The sequence below is a fragment of the Elephas maximus genome, chromosome 10, assembly GCF_024166365.1.
Source record: "Elephas maximus indicus isolate mEleMax1 chromosome 10, mEleMax1 primary haplotype, whole genome shotgun sequence".
Classification (NCBI taxonomy): Eukaryota; Metazoa; Chordata; class Mammalia; order Proboscidea; family Elephantidae; genus Elephas; species Elephas maximus.
This window is the reverse complement of record NC_064828.1, coordinates 66,708,049-66,721,592: the sequence shown is the minus strand read 5'-3', so window position 1 is coordinate 66,721,592 and position 13,544 is coordinate 66,708,049. Positions and strand designations below refer to the sequence as shown.

At 40.5% G+C, this 13,544-nt stretch overlaps 1 long non-coding RNA gene across 1 annotated transcript in view; it reads left to right on the top strand.

The window, feature by feature from the left end:
* Positions 1–236: 236 nt before the first annotated feature.
* Positions 237–13,544, top strand: part of LOC126083887 (uncharacterized) — a 90,170-nt gene continuing 76,862 nt past the window's right edge. The window contains exon 1 of the long non-coding RNA XR_007518889.1: positions 237–789. This is a non-coding gene — a long non-coding RNA (uncharacterized LOC126083887). The remainder of the gene's footprint in view (positions 790–13,544) is intronic.

Below are 13,544 nucleotides of genomic sequence, written 5' to 3'. Positions count from 1 at the left end.
GGGGAAGCGTTTAAAGGCAGCCACTGCGCTTTGGGCATGATGGAGAACGGTGCTTTCCGTGACAGGATATCAGAGTGGTACCAGAGCAGGGAGTTTTTGTTTGATTTCTTAAAGTTTTTTTTTTTTTTTTCTTTTTTAAGGGCACCTTTGCTAGAGGGTCACATCAAAACACACCACATTGTATAGACTATACCTGTTGCCGTGGAGTCGCTTCCGACTCATATAGATGATAAGTACGGTCATAGCTAGTCGTACGAATACTAGGAAACGGACTAAAAATCCAGACTGGAGACGCCCTATGTGCTTGACATTTTATATATTTTTTACCATTCCAGAATCTAGACAAGTTAGGGTGTAGATCAATCTTCCTATTCACTAAATATGAATGAAATAATACTGTATGAAAGGGAGATTAAAAGATGCCAAAAGAGCCTTCAGCGCCGGTGCTGAAGCATCATCGGCTATAATCTAGTTAGAAGGTGTTCCGTTATTTTCTCCCCCATTCTCCATCTCCATTTGGCTGGCCTTGGGGAAGGAAGTCACCTGGAGCAACGTTACATGAAGATCGAGAAGTTTCAGCTCCCTGACTCATGCTGTGAAAGCCAGTGTGTATAGAGCTATTAGAAAGAATTTGCTAGTGAAGATGACAGCACAGTTTGATTTAGAAACCCACTGGGAGCTTCTGCAGTCAGGAAGGTCTTCTAGATCTGTCCTGTCCAATAGGGAGGCTGTGAACCATATGTGGCTACTGAGAATGTGAAATGCCCCTACTCCAAATTGCCATGTGTGGTAAGTATAAAATAAGCTCTAGATTTTATATCTAGTATAAAAAAGAATGTAAAATATCTTATTAATAATTTTTATGTGGATTACATGTTGCAATAACGGTTTATATGTATTGAGTTAAAGGAGATATAGTATTAAAATTAATTTCATTTATTTCTTTCTACTTTGTTAAAATGTGGCTATGAGAAAATTTAAAATTACATATGTGACTTAAATATTTCTCTTGGATGCAGGAGTTGGCAAACTACTGTCAGGGCCCAATTTAGCCCACTCCTGTTTTTGTGCATAAAGTTTTATTAGAACACAGCCATACTCAGTCATTTACTTTTGTCTATGGCTGCTTTTGTGCTATGAGGGCAGAACTGAGTGGCTGTGACAGAGACCATATGGCCTGCAAAGCCTAACATATTTACCGTTTGGCTCCTTAGAGAGAAAGCTTGCAAACCACTGCTCTAAATAGTTGACATCAGTGTTGACTTAAATTATTTTATCATCATATAAGTTCAGACATAAAGATAGGTTTAAAATCCTTATGTTTGTTGCTCTTCTACAATTATAAGACAAAACAAATTTATAAATTAAAAGTATACAGAAATGAAGCCATTCAAATTCAAGTTAATATTGATGTGATAGGTGTTACTCTTTTGCAGAATGTATCATTGTGGGATTTGAATTTGAATGGTGAAATAGTGTAAAAATGTATTTGTGGTTTGCATTTCACTTGTAGATTGATTCTTTGATTTGAATGTAATAGATCTTTATTATCTTCATCATTGCTATTAATTTCCCTTTATAAAAACAAACTCATTTTAGACCACCCCTCTATTATATTGATAGCACAATCTTGTTGACTATTGACTAATGGCTCAGTAGTTAAGTGCTCGACTGCTAACTGAAGGGATGGCAGTTAGAACCTCCCAACCTCTTCAGGAGAAAGATGTGGCAGTCTGTGCTGGTAAAGATTACAGCCTTGGAAAATCTGTGGAGCAGTTCTACTCTGTCCTATAGCGTTGCTGAGTCCGAATTGACTCAAGGGCAATGGGTTTGGTTTTGGGTATTGACTGATGAACTATTAGAACTTGTTATGTTTGAAGATGAAATCTACAATATGCCTGCAATATAACTATTGCATGTACATCATTTTGCATGCCTTCTGCTACCTCTAATGCCCCCTAGTTTTTTTTGGAAATTACCGAGAAACATTGTCAATACAGTATGTCATGTTGTCATTTGGCCTGGCTTGTTGCAAGTTGACTTTTAATGAAAATTGTGAATATACACACAAAACACTGAGCAGTGGGCAGTACTCAATTACAGGATGTTCACCCAATTGATTCAGAATGTTTTTATGTTATTTTATTTTTTACAGGGCTGAATATGGCGTTCTAGTTGCTTTTATTGTGGTTTCTTGGGAGAGAGTTGGAATCTTAGATCTGCTCTCACTACCGTGTTCTTGGAAGTCCCCTATTTTATGTAAAAAATTTTAGTACCTTCAAAATTAAAGGCTAAAATGAGAAAAAAATGGTTTAGAAGAACTCAAGGACCACTTAAGAAACAGTGCTTTATACCTATCTTCTTTTTTTTAATTAAAAAAAAAATTTTATTGTGCTTTAGGTAAAAATTTACAGAGCAAATTAGTTTCCCACTTGATAGTTTGTACATAAAGTGTTCCAAGACATTGGTTGCATTCTCCACAATATGTCAGCACTCTCCTCATTTCTGCCCTCGGTTCTCTGTTTCCTTTCATCTGGATTTTCTACCCCTTCTTGCCTTCTCATTTTTGCTTTTGGGCTAATGTTGTCCTTTTGATCTCATATAATTGATTGTTCTAAGGAACATGTTCTTCTTGGATGTTATTCTTTATTTTATGGGCCTGTCTATTGTTTGGGTGAAAGGTGATTTATGAGAATGGCTTCAGTTCCAGGTCAGAAGAGTGTCTTAGGGCTATAGTCTTGGGAGTTCCTCCAGTCTCTGTCAGACCAGTAAGTCTAGTCTTTATTGTGAATTTGATTTTTTGTTATACATTTTTCTCCTGCTCTCTCCGGGACCCTCTGTTGTGATCCCAGTCAGAGAGGTAGGTCATGGTAGCTGGGCACCATCTAGTTCTTCTGACCTTGGGGTTGTGTAGGCTGTGGTTCATGTGATCCATTAGCCCTTTGGGCTAATTGCTCCCTTGAATCTTTGTTTTTTTTCACTCTCCTTTGCTCTAGACAGAAAGAGACCAATAGTTGTATCTTAGACGGCCACTCGAAAGCTTTTAAGACTCCAGATGCTACTCACCAAAGTAGGATGTCGACCATTGTCTTTATGAGCTATGTGTGCCAGTTGATATGGATGTCCCCCAAGTCTATTATACCCATCCTCTTTTGATATAGGTTTGTTTCTTTTTTTGAAGTCTTTGGTAGAGCTGAGGAACTGATGATGTATTTACAACTATTGTTTTGATGTGTTAATTTGCATTTCATATTAATGGCCATGGCACTGTGTTCAAGGGGATGTACGTAAGTATGTACTTGGACCTAAAGTTCTTCCTTAGGTCAAAGATTCAGGAAATATTGCAAGTGCACCTACTTTCAGTGATATGACTAGAACCATAGAATCTTTAAGTGTGGTGGCTATGCATGGTTTTAAATACATTTGCATATATTTTAAGACTGGCGCTGGGTGAATTGAAATAGGTGAAGTTTGACTTTCCATGTTCTGGGCCCTCTTACTTCATGTTAGACCCTACTCTCTCAAAGGTTAAAGTAAGTAAGACTGGGCAGATGTGTTGGAGTAAAGATAGTGGTGGAAGCACTTGCCATGCTTACTTTCCTACCAGGCCACTGAGAAATTCACGAGTCCAGAAAGTGGGTAGGATGTGGAGAGTGTGGGATGGTAAAGCCCCCTCTGAGGTGTGCATTTGAATGTGCTTAAAAACCAAACTACCTTGAATGGAGATAGAGATCAGGATGGAGTTTGAGGACGGAGGGAGAACTTCCCACCAGGTTGTGCTATTGGAAATAGAGGGCATGGCCCAGGAAAGTTGATGAAACAACGAAAAGAAGACAAACGCAACAACCAACCTCCAGCCTCACAACCTAGGTGCCACATTCTCTAGGATAAGCTTGATTAACCCATAGGCATCTTTTGTGCAGTTTCTGGAAGGTAAACTATTTTAACCACTGTCTTCTTTCTGCCCTAATCTCAAAATCAGGTTTCACAATCAGCTGAGCTTTCTTTTTTTTCCATTCTTCTCATCGCCTGCCACCGTATTACTTCTGGATGTTGGGAGCTCCCATTGTGCCTACTCGCCTTCTCTCAGCCTTTGTCTCTGGCCAGGCTTCCCCTTTGCGCTCAGCCCCTTCCCTGACTCTAGTCTCTGCAGAGTAGGGATAGTGCTGTCTTACTGGCCTAGCCATCCACTGTCTCACAGCCCTGAGTTTCTGCTGTTTCAACTCATTTTTACATCCAGAAAACCTGGAATTGCCATTCTTTGCATTTAAGAACAGTTAGGTATACTTCTCCATACTTTATTGGGATTGGGATGGAGGCAAAGGATGGGAAGAAGCAAAATGATGAGTGGCACAAGCGGGTAAAGTGCAAGAAACTTGGGCTATCGGGCAACAAATCCAATAAATTCATCTTTTAGCTCTGTGCGTTGTATGTGTATGAAGGGTTAAATTATAAAAGACAAATCTACAAGCATTGTTTATAGATAATAAAAGCATGACAAAGAGAAAAAAGAACTTTTGTTTTGATTTTCTTATAAAATTATTAATCACGTGAAAACCTAATTGCTTAGACCATTTTACTAGTCAATACTCACCATAAGAGCTAGGCATGTCACTATCTGTCATTATCTCTGTAAGTTTTATTTGGTTACTAAAAACTTTTTGCATATCTGCTCCAAACTTAAGAAGTTAAAGGATATTGCCTTTAATATGCCTGTGCTAAACCTAGAGCTGTTCTAACTGCTGAAGAGTAGTGGGGAAGAACGCCAGAAGAAACTGAATGGTGCTTGTAAAATAAGCAGCTGGGTTGACAAGAGGGTGGAAGGTTAAGGAAGGCTGGAGAGAAGGAGGAATAAATGAGGGGGGAGGGTCCTCTGGGAAGGAGGCCTGTGACAGATGCCAGAGACTCTGGGACAGAAGATGTCCCTCAGTTCTTATTTCTGGGGTGGGGAGGGGGGAGGACCAAGAAATAATTGGGTGGCCAGAAAAGGTCATAGATAGCTCATCCTAAACCAAAGGCAGGAATGTATATAATTCAAAAATAAAAGACAGGCTTTTGTATGGAGTAAAAACCTATTTTGGACAAAGAACAGAGTTTGGTGGTTGGGCAGAAATATTTCAAGACAAGTGGTCTTTGTTGTTATTGTTGGGTTCCATTGAGTTGATTCCAGCTCATAGTGACTCCGTGTCGCAGAGTAGAACTTCCCCATAGGGTTTTCTTGGCTGTAGTCTTTAAAGAAGCAGATCACTAGGTCTTTCTCCCGTGAAGTCTCTGGGTGGGTTTGAACTGCCAGCCTTTTGGTCAGCAGCCGAGCACCATGTAATATATAATAGCTGCCATTTTCTGAATACTTATTATGTACCAGTGATGTTTTAAGAGCTTTATCTGCATTTTTTTCCTTTAAACCCTTTCTCTGCTTAAAGAGGTGGTACAGAAAGATGAAGCATATTGCCCAAGGTTAACTTACCCAGTTTGTGAGTGGTAGAGTAGGGATTTGATGCTAGAGGCTGATACTCTTAAGCACTATGCTATAGCTATATCTGGAAAATTTTGGGGTCTGTGCTTATTCAGGGTGTGCTCAATACAATGTCCTCAGAACTTAGGCACAGGTGACCTACTAAGTTTCAAGCAAGTAAAATGTACACATAATACATAATCAGGTGATTTGCAGAAATTAATCTAAGAAAAAAACAGGTCTTAGGGCAGAGCTCTTCAAAATCTAATAGGCAAATTAAGGCACACTGAATGTGAAAGCGATATTTAGCATGATCCAGTATATTATCATGTTTGTATAAATAATATCCCAACAAAATGGTGGCCTGCTTAGAGTCCAGAAAAGGGGCATTATAAAATAGGAAATGCCTGCACAGGAAGGAGTATGGCAGAGACTGGCTAGCTTTTCACTAAACCAGTTTCCTCCTCTTCTGGGGCACGTGGCTGGACTACTTTTCCCAGCCTCCTTTGCAGTTCTAGCTAATGGATTGGAGGTGATGTGAACTATTTCTAGGCCTAGCTTATAGATTGCACACATGTACCTCCATGCTTTTTGCATCAGTTTGATGCAGAGAAGCAGGGTGATCTTGGAAGCCAAGAAGGAAAAACATTGCAAATTAATATTAAAATGCCAATTTAATTTTAAGACATAACCCAATCTGAGATGTTGAAAGTTAAAAAAGTATGCATCTTAATAAATATGTTAATGGGGTATTTTGAGCACTGGAGTGGTGCATCTGTATTGCAAATGGCATGTTGACATTTGATTTATATCTCGAACTCTTATTCTCTAAGAGAATTTATCACCAGCATACTCATTTTAAGGGTACTCCTAATGGTTGTTCTTTAGGCAGAAGGAGTATGACTTCAGATGGAAGCTTAAGGATGTAGAAAGGAATGAAAAACCATAGAAAATGAAAATGTATGGGTAATCATAAGCAACTAATGACTGCATAAAAGAAAAATAAGAATATATTTTGAACTTAAAATGTATTTATAAATAAAATGCTCAACAGCAATGGCATATAAGTTGGGAAAGGAGTAAATGGAATTAATGAAGGTTCATAAATCATTCAGGAAATGGTAAAATTATATATATTAGCCTTAGATAATTCAAGGTTGCATGTTTTAATCTCTAGGGTATCTACTAAAACAATATTAAAGAGAATGTACAACTAACAAACTAATGGAGAAAATGGAAAATAAAAATATTTAATCAATCCAAGATCAAGGAAAGAAAAAAAAAAGCAAGATAAAACAGGTGACATAAATAGAAAATAAAGAGTAAGATGGCTGATTTAAACCCAAATATTTAATGTGAATGGACTAAATAGTTTCAGACTGGATTAAAAAAAAAAAAAAGCAAAATTGAATTACATGTTTCTTACAAAGTACATATTTAAAATATAATGATATGGAAAGGTTGAAAATAATAGAAAAAGAAGACTTTAAGCCTGGAAGCAGTATTAGTGATAAAAGGGCCATTTCATAACCATAAAAATGTTCAATACACCAAAAAGATATAATTATTTTAAACTTGTATGCACTAAATAACATAGCTCCTGTTTTAAATTAGGTTCCTTAGATGAAGACTTTGAGATGAGGATTTATGTGAAAGTGGTTTATGAAGATGTGCCCCCAGGAAAAATCAGTGGAGCAGTAGGGAAGTAGGACAGGAAAGGGTGCGGTAACAAGCAAAATCTGTTGGCAGGTAACTTTGTCTCAGTCCCACAAGAGAGCTCTTGAGAAAGAATTGTCATACCTTAGAATTATCCTAACCATGGGCATAGGAGCTGGAGTACCAATGTCAGCCGTTGGTTAAAGGATATATTCCCTGGGGTATATAAATTCCCAGGCCCTTCTAGCTCTCTTGAGAATGTGGGCAAAGTAGGCTTCAGCAGCCTGTGGGTAGCCCTCCAATAGAGAGGTGTGAGAACCTGCTGTAAGGAGTGAAAACACTCTGGAAACTGGTGTACATGAAAATGGTAAGGGGAGTGGAGAGGATGTGGGTAGAGAACTGGCATCATCTAATACAGCCCACCTCTTCCAAGTTCAGTTCTGCTTATATCTTGCATTGAATTTATTTTGCTCTTTCTTCAGGATGATGGTAGTTGGTAATTTCTATTAAAAAAAACTTATAAGGTGCTTAATTAACTTACAAGAAGATTAATGGAACATGTTACAGCCCTCTCTGCTGTGGTTGGTTCTGAGGCCATAATTTATGTTATTTCTCTACCATCTATTCTAGAGTCCTCTCCCCCTCACTTGGTACTTCTGCTGGCCTGGGTTGTTTTCCTGGTGAGGTGACCCAGACTTTCATCCTTGAGGGGCTTGAATTTCTGGTCACCATGTCAGGCCATGGTTTCAACTGCTTTATCTGTGTGTTCCTTGGCTTGTTCTGCATATTGCCTGATTTCCTTCCTGATGTCTTGAAGGGCTCTGTATATTAATCTTTTGTATTCTGCCTCCAGTAATTCCAGGAAGGCACTTTCATCTAGAAGATCCCTCGATTCTTTGTTTTGAGAGCTTGTTGAGGCAATCATGGTCTGTTTCTTTATATGACTTGATATTGACTGTTGTCTCTGAGCTATCTATAAGTTATTGTATTAGTTTATTTTATGTTTGCTTACTGTATCATAGCTTCTTGCTTTGTTTTGTTTTGATATGCCCAGATGGGTTGCTTGACTGAGATAGCTTGATTATTTTCACGTTTGGAGCTCTGACGTCCTGTCCCCAGATGGCTAGAGCTGTTATCAGGTATATCAGTCTAGGAGTCCATTCACTTTTGTTGCATGAATTCAGCTCAGGTGTCCAGGTAGCTGATCAGCAAGTGTGTGGTACAGGCTCTGTCCTACAGTCTTAGAGGGGCAGGGGTGATTGGTGTAGGTACCGGTATCTGATTGCAGCAGGGGTCATGCTCTGAACAAGGCAGGGGGCTGAGAATCGTCCCTCAAGTGTCTCTGAGGAAAGTGTGTCCCTGTTCCCTAGAGCATACAGGTGGGTGGGTTCTGTAGGCAGACCGTGGGCACCCAATGTTTTTGATTTTAAGGACTGGGAGGTACCACTTATCCTTGGACCCCTGTTGCAGGTAGCTGGGTGACCTGAGTGGAGCTGCCAGTCCTTAGGCCCCTGATGTGGGTAGGTGAGGACCCTGTTTAATGGGCAAAGCAGTGTCAGACATCAAACATCCACCTCTCCACCACACAGCTGAAACAGTTGTAGTTTGCCAACAAGGGCCTATTCTCCTGTAACAGGCCCCCACACAGGTCCATACAGAGGGGAAAGGTACTCAAAGTCCACGGACCGTTTATGCCTGGACAGGAGCCGCTTCTGTCCTGAGCTCTCCAGGTGAGTGGAGCAGGCAAATTATCTTTTCCCCCAATTGCAAACTTATTCCTTCTTCAGGGCCTGGAGGATGGCTCTAGGCACTCAGCAGGGCCTATCTCAGGCCCAGGGAAATCAACAGCCGCTGAAGCCTGCTTGGGGGTGGGATGCGCGGTAAAATATCCGCAAGTACTTAGCTTTTGCCGAGAGCGCTATTATTCTCTGGTTCCAGAGGTGTGAGTAGGCTGTATGGCTGGCTGCTTCTTCCTGAGGAAACTGTGGCCTAATGCTAATACCAGCCCACTGCAGCCACTCCCGGGAATGGTGCCTGAGGGCTCCCAGCAACTCAGGTCCGGTAATTCCTCTCCGCTTCTGAACAGTCTCTTCCTCCTCCTGCCTTTCAGTTCATTTTCTAACCTTGCCCTTGATGTTCAGGGCTCCTAGCTTGTCATAAATACATTTGTTTTCACTTGTTTTTTCAGGTCTTTGTTGTAAGAGGGCTTGCTGGAAGCGTCTATTCTGCCATCTTGGCCACGCCTTCCAGGCCATGGTTTCTCTAATTGCCAGTTTACAGTTAAAACCAGGAGGAGGAGCTCCAAGGGACACCAAGTATAGGTAGGTAGGTAGTCCGTGACATACGATGTACAGGTGTGCCTCCCTTAATGTCCTATCAGGCAAGGTCCTACTGCATATATGTTCGTGGGCTGGGGCACCCAGCTGTCTGAGTGCTGGGATGCCAGACCCTCATCTTGAGATTGGAACTCCACTTCTGCCCAGCTGCTGTGTGGCCCAGAAGCCACCTAGTCTGCAGCCATGGAGGCCCAGGCCCAAAGTCCCAACTTTAGTCCTCTTTGATTCCTGTGACTCAGAGGGTTTTGCTCGGTGTGGTCCAATAGGGCAAAGATGGAAAGGTATGCACCCCCAGAAGCCCCAGTCCTGGCTCAGGCTCCCTCAACCCTTTTGGCCTGCACCATCCCCTCCCTGGTAAGTTCTCACAGGCAGGCTGGCCTTCCCTGCAGCTGGCTTAGAGAAGATGGTGACAGCTGGACAGAACCTGGCAGAGCACTCCCTTGAGACATCTGCAATGTCCAAATGACATAACGTTGTATTTTACAGAAAATATCATGCACATTAAGCATTGCATACCTGTATTCCAGTTATGTTGAACTGCACTTATCATCATCTGTTGGTTTTTTTGGGGGGGATATCTTATTGTTACTAATATGTACTACATACAGTGTTGCAGTGCATAATTTGCTGATGTTATCATTCTCATGCTAGCCCCCAAAGATAAAGATCAGATTTATAAAGATATTGATAATAAAAGGTAATAATAATGAAAAGAAAAGATGAGGTATTTGACTTACATCAGAACTGACTTATGACAGAGTCAGTGGACCAGAAACCCTGTGGTGAGTCAAGAACTACTTGTAATAGCCTGGGATTCTTGAGGTTATTTGTATCTATTGTATCTAGCAGAGTAGAAATACTATACAATGGTGTGTTTGGCACAGCTCTTCCCATCTCTACTTTCAGAGATGTCATGTTTGCTTAAAGCTGGCCTGGTAAGAGTATTTACAACATGGAAATCAAAAAACACTACAAATTAGGGCTTGACTTATTGTTTTGTCGATTGTCTAGACCAGGGTTTCTAAACCTTGGCACTATTGACATTTTGGATAGGGGCTGACTTGAGCATTGTAAAATACATAGCAGCATCCCTGACCTCTACCCATTACTTGCCAGTAGCACCCTGTCAGTCATAACAAGTATTGCCATTGCCAAATGCCCCCAGAAGGGCCAAATGCAGATTTAGTTTAATAATGTGTCATATCTATAGCTGTTACATTATGAGCACAAAAAGCTGAGTTCTTTCAGTATTTGAAAACTGTTATGTTTTTTTTTTTTATGCAATTCAGCAAAGGCTTTACTCAGGTCATTGATGAATGAGTGCGGTTTCGACATACATCTTTGTTGTCTTGCTCTTTAACATAAATGAATATATCAAGCAACATCTGTGTTGCAATTACCCTTGTTCGTAACATGCAACCATGCAAAAGTTTTGCAAAGATAAACAAAAGCATTTTATGAGAATCAGTTGGCTACATGGAATTTATAATAAATGGTGTTGTGCATTTAAAAAATATTTTTAGGTTGATTTTATTTTTCCTTTTAAAGGACAAACTTTTGGAATGTTGACCCCCTCTCTTGCGTGTTTGTTTACTATTTCATTAATTTCTGTTATTGTCTTTATTATTTCATTTCTCCTACTTCGCGTGGTTTTAGTTTCCAATTCTTTAGATAATTTCTTGAGACGAATGCTATATTAGATATCTACTACTGTATAAGAAATTATCCCAAAACTTAGCTTATAAAACTACACATTTGCTTGTTTCCTTTTTTACCAATCTCTTTCTATATTACTTTTTTTGCTTTCTCTCTTTTCTAGTTTCTTGTTCTTTTTCTGCCTCTTCTCTTCCTTTTTACCCTTGTCCCCTCTGCTTGATTGCTCTAAATATGGGGCTGAAATAAAGACCAAAGCAGGGTTTGCAAATCTATAGCCAACAGGCTGCATCTGGTCTGTAGACATGTTATGTTTAGCTTGTACAATGTTTTAATCATTGGAAATTCTACGTTAAAAAAAGGGTGGGGGTCTCTTAAAAAAGTAGATATGGCAACAAAGGGGCTATATTCCCATATGGAAACAATAAGCAAAAGCTCACAGTGCATTCTCTTTAATTCCTTTAAAGGCAGTTAGGTCTATTTTAGGTCAAATATTTATCTATAAGTCTCACTACTCTCTCAGTACTCCTTCATGTACTGTCATATGTCACTCCGTTACAAGGCCCTATAGCCACTGAAGTTCAAGACTTCTGAAATAAGGTTGTATCATTTTCATTTTTTAATTAAAGCAAGATGAATTCCTACTCTCTAAAAACAGCCACTCCTCCCCTAAAAACAAATAACACAAGAAAACAGAAAACTAACACAATACCATAGCTAGTCAGGCAGCCCTCTTCTTTTATTTCCCATAGTCATCTCTAGTTATTCTAGGGGCTTGGAGAACAGGGAAATGGAAAGAGATTGGTCTTAAGGCCTGCAGCTGGCTTGCACTCTTACTGCTCCACACAGGGTGGTCAGTGCCTAGGGAATTGTTATGGAGTAGAAGGCTCCCCACTTTCTGGATACCCCCTTACATGTCTTTTTCAGGCCAGATACATGGTGGACTTTGGTTTATCCATTCATTCAGTAAATATTTATTGAGCGTCATCTGTGTCCTAGATACTCTTCAGGGTGCTGGGAATACCAGATTGAACTAAACAGACAAAATCTCTGCCTTTATGGAGCCCCCATGATATTGGGAGAGACAGACAAACAGTAGATATTTAATAAGCCAGGTAGTGAGTGGTAAGTGTTATGAAGAAAGTTAAAACAAGATGTAGTCTACTGAGGCCAGTATTGTAGATATAAAAGTTAGGGAAGTTATCTTTGAGGAGGTGACATCTGAGAAACACCTGAATGAAGAGAGGGACTGAACCATTTGACTCTTTAGGGGCAGAATTTTCAGTCTGAAGGGTAAGGAAGTGCAAAGCCCCTGAGGTGAAAATGTGCTACGTGTGTTCAAGGAACAGCAAGGAGGCTAATGTGGGAGGAGTTGGTTCGGTGAAGTAGAGAGTGGGTAGGAAATGAAGCAGAGTTTTGTAGGAGGCTTAAAAGCTTCTTTTACTGAAGGATTCAAGAGAGGGTCCAAAGGAAGATTGGGACCTGGGCTCTAAGTAAGTTATACACACCTCTGTGTGACACAGGGAGAGCAAAACCTCTCTGGGTGGGCTTCAGGATGTTTGCTACTCCTCATTCCCTAACTCTTACCTTCTCCTTACTTCTCCCAGCCTGGCTACCCTGGATCTCCTTTTAAATGTTCAGCATCAGGTATTGTACCCATTTCCTCAGAGCGTACTATCTCTCCATGGGATAATGAAGTCCCAGTCCCTTTGAATGTTGTGCAACTTCTGCCTCCTTTGGCCTCAGTTTGATGTCAACTTAGTCTCAATTTGTTCTAGTTCCTACTGACTCTACAGAGAGGAGAGGACAAGCTCTGGTCCCATGATAGGAAGGGGATGGAGGGCTGGAATAAACTGGAATTTTTCAACTTACATTTGTTCTTTCCACCAGCAGGGCTGTGTCCAGGTTTTCTCTTGAACTATCCAAAGACAAGAGCAAATTCACCTCTGTGTTTTAGTTTTTTTCTCTCTATTTTTTTAAAATTGTGCTTTAGTTGAAGATTTACAGAACAACATAGTTTCTCATCAAACAGTCTGTACACACATCATTCTATGACATTGGTTAACAACCCCACAACATGTCCACACTCTTCCCTCTCAACCCTGGGTTCCCCATTACCAGCTTTCCCATTCCCTCCTGCCTTCCAGTCCCTGCCCCAGGGCTGGTGTGCCCCTTCAGTCTTCCTTTTTTCCATGGGCCTGTTCAATTTTTGGCTGAAGGGTGAAGCTCAGGTGTGACCTCATTACTGAACTGAAAGGGTGTCCAAGGGCCATACTCTCAGGGTTTCTCCAGTTTCTGTCAGCCTAGCAAGTCTGGTCTTTCTTTTTGAGTTGGAATTTTGTTCTACATTTTTTTTCCAGCTCTGTCTGGGACCGTCTATTATGATCTCTGTCAGAGCAGTCAGTGGTGGTAGCCAGGCACCATCTCGTTGTTCTGGACTCAGC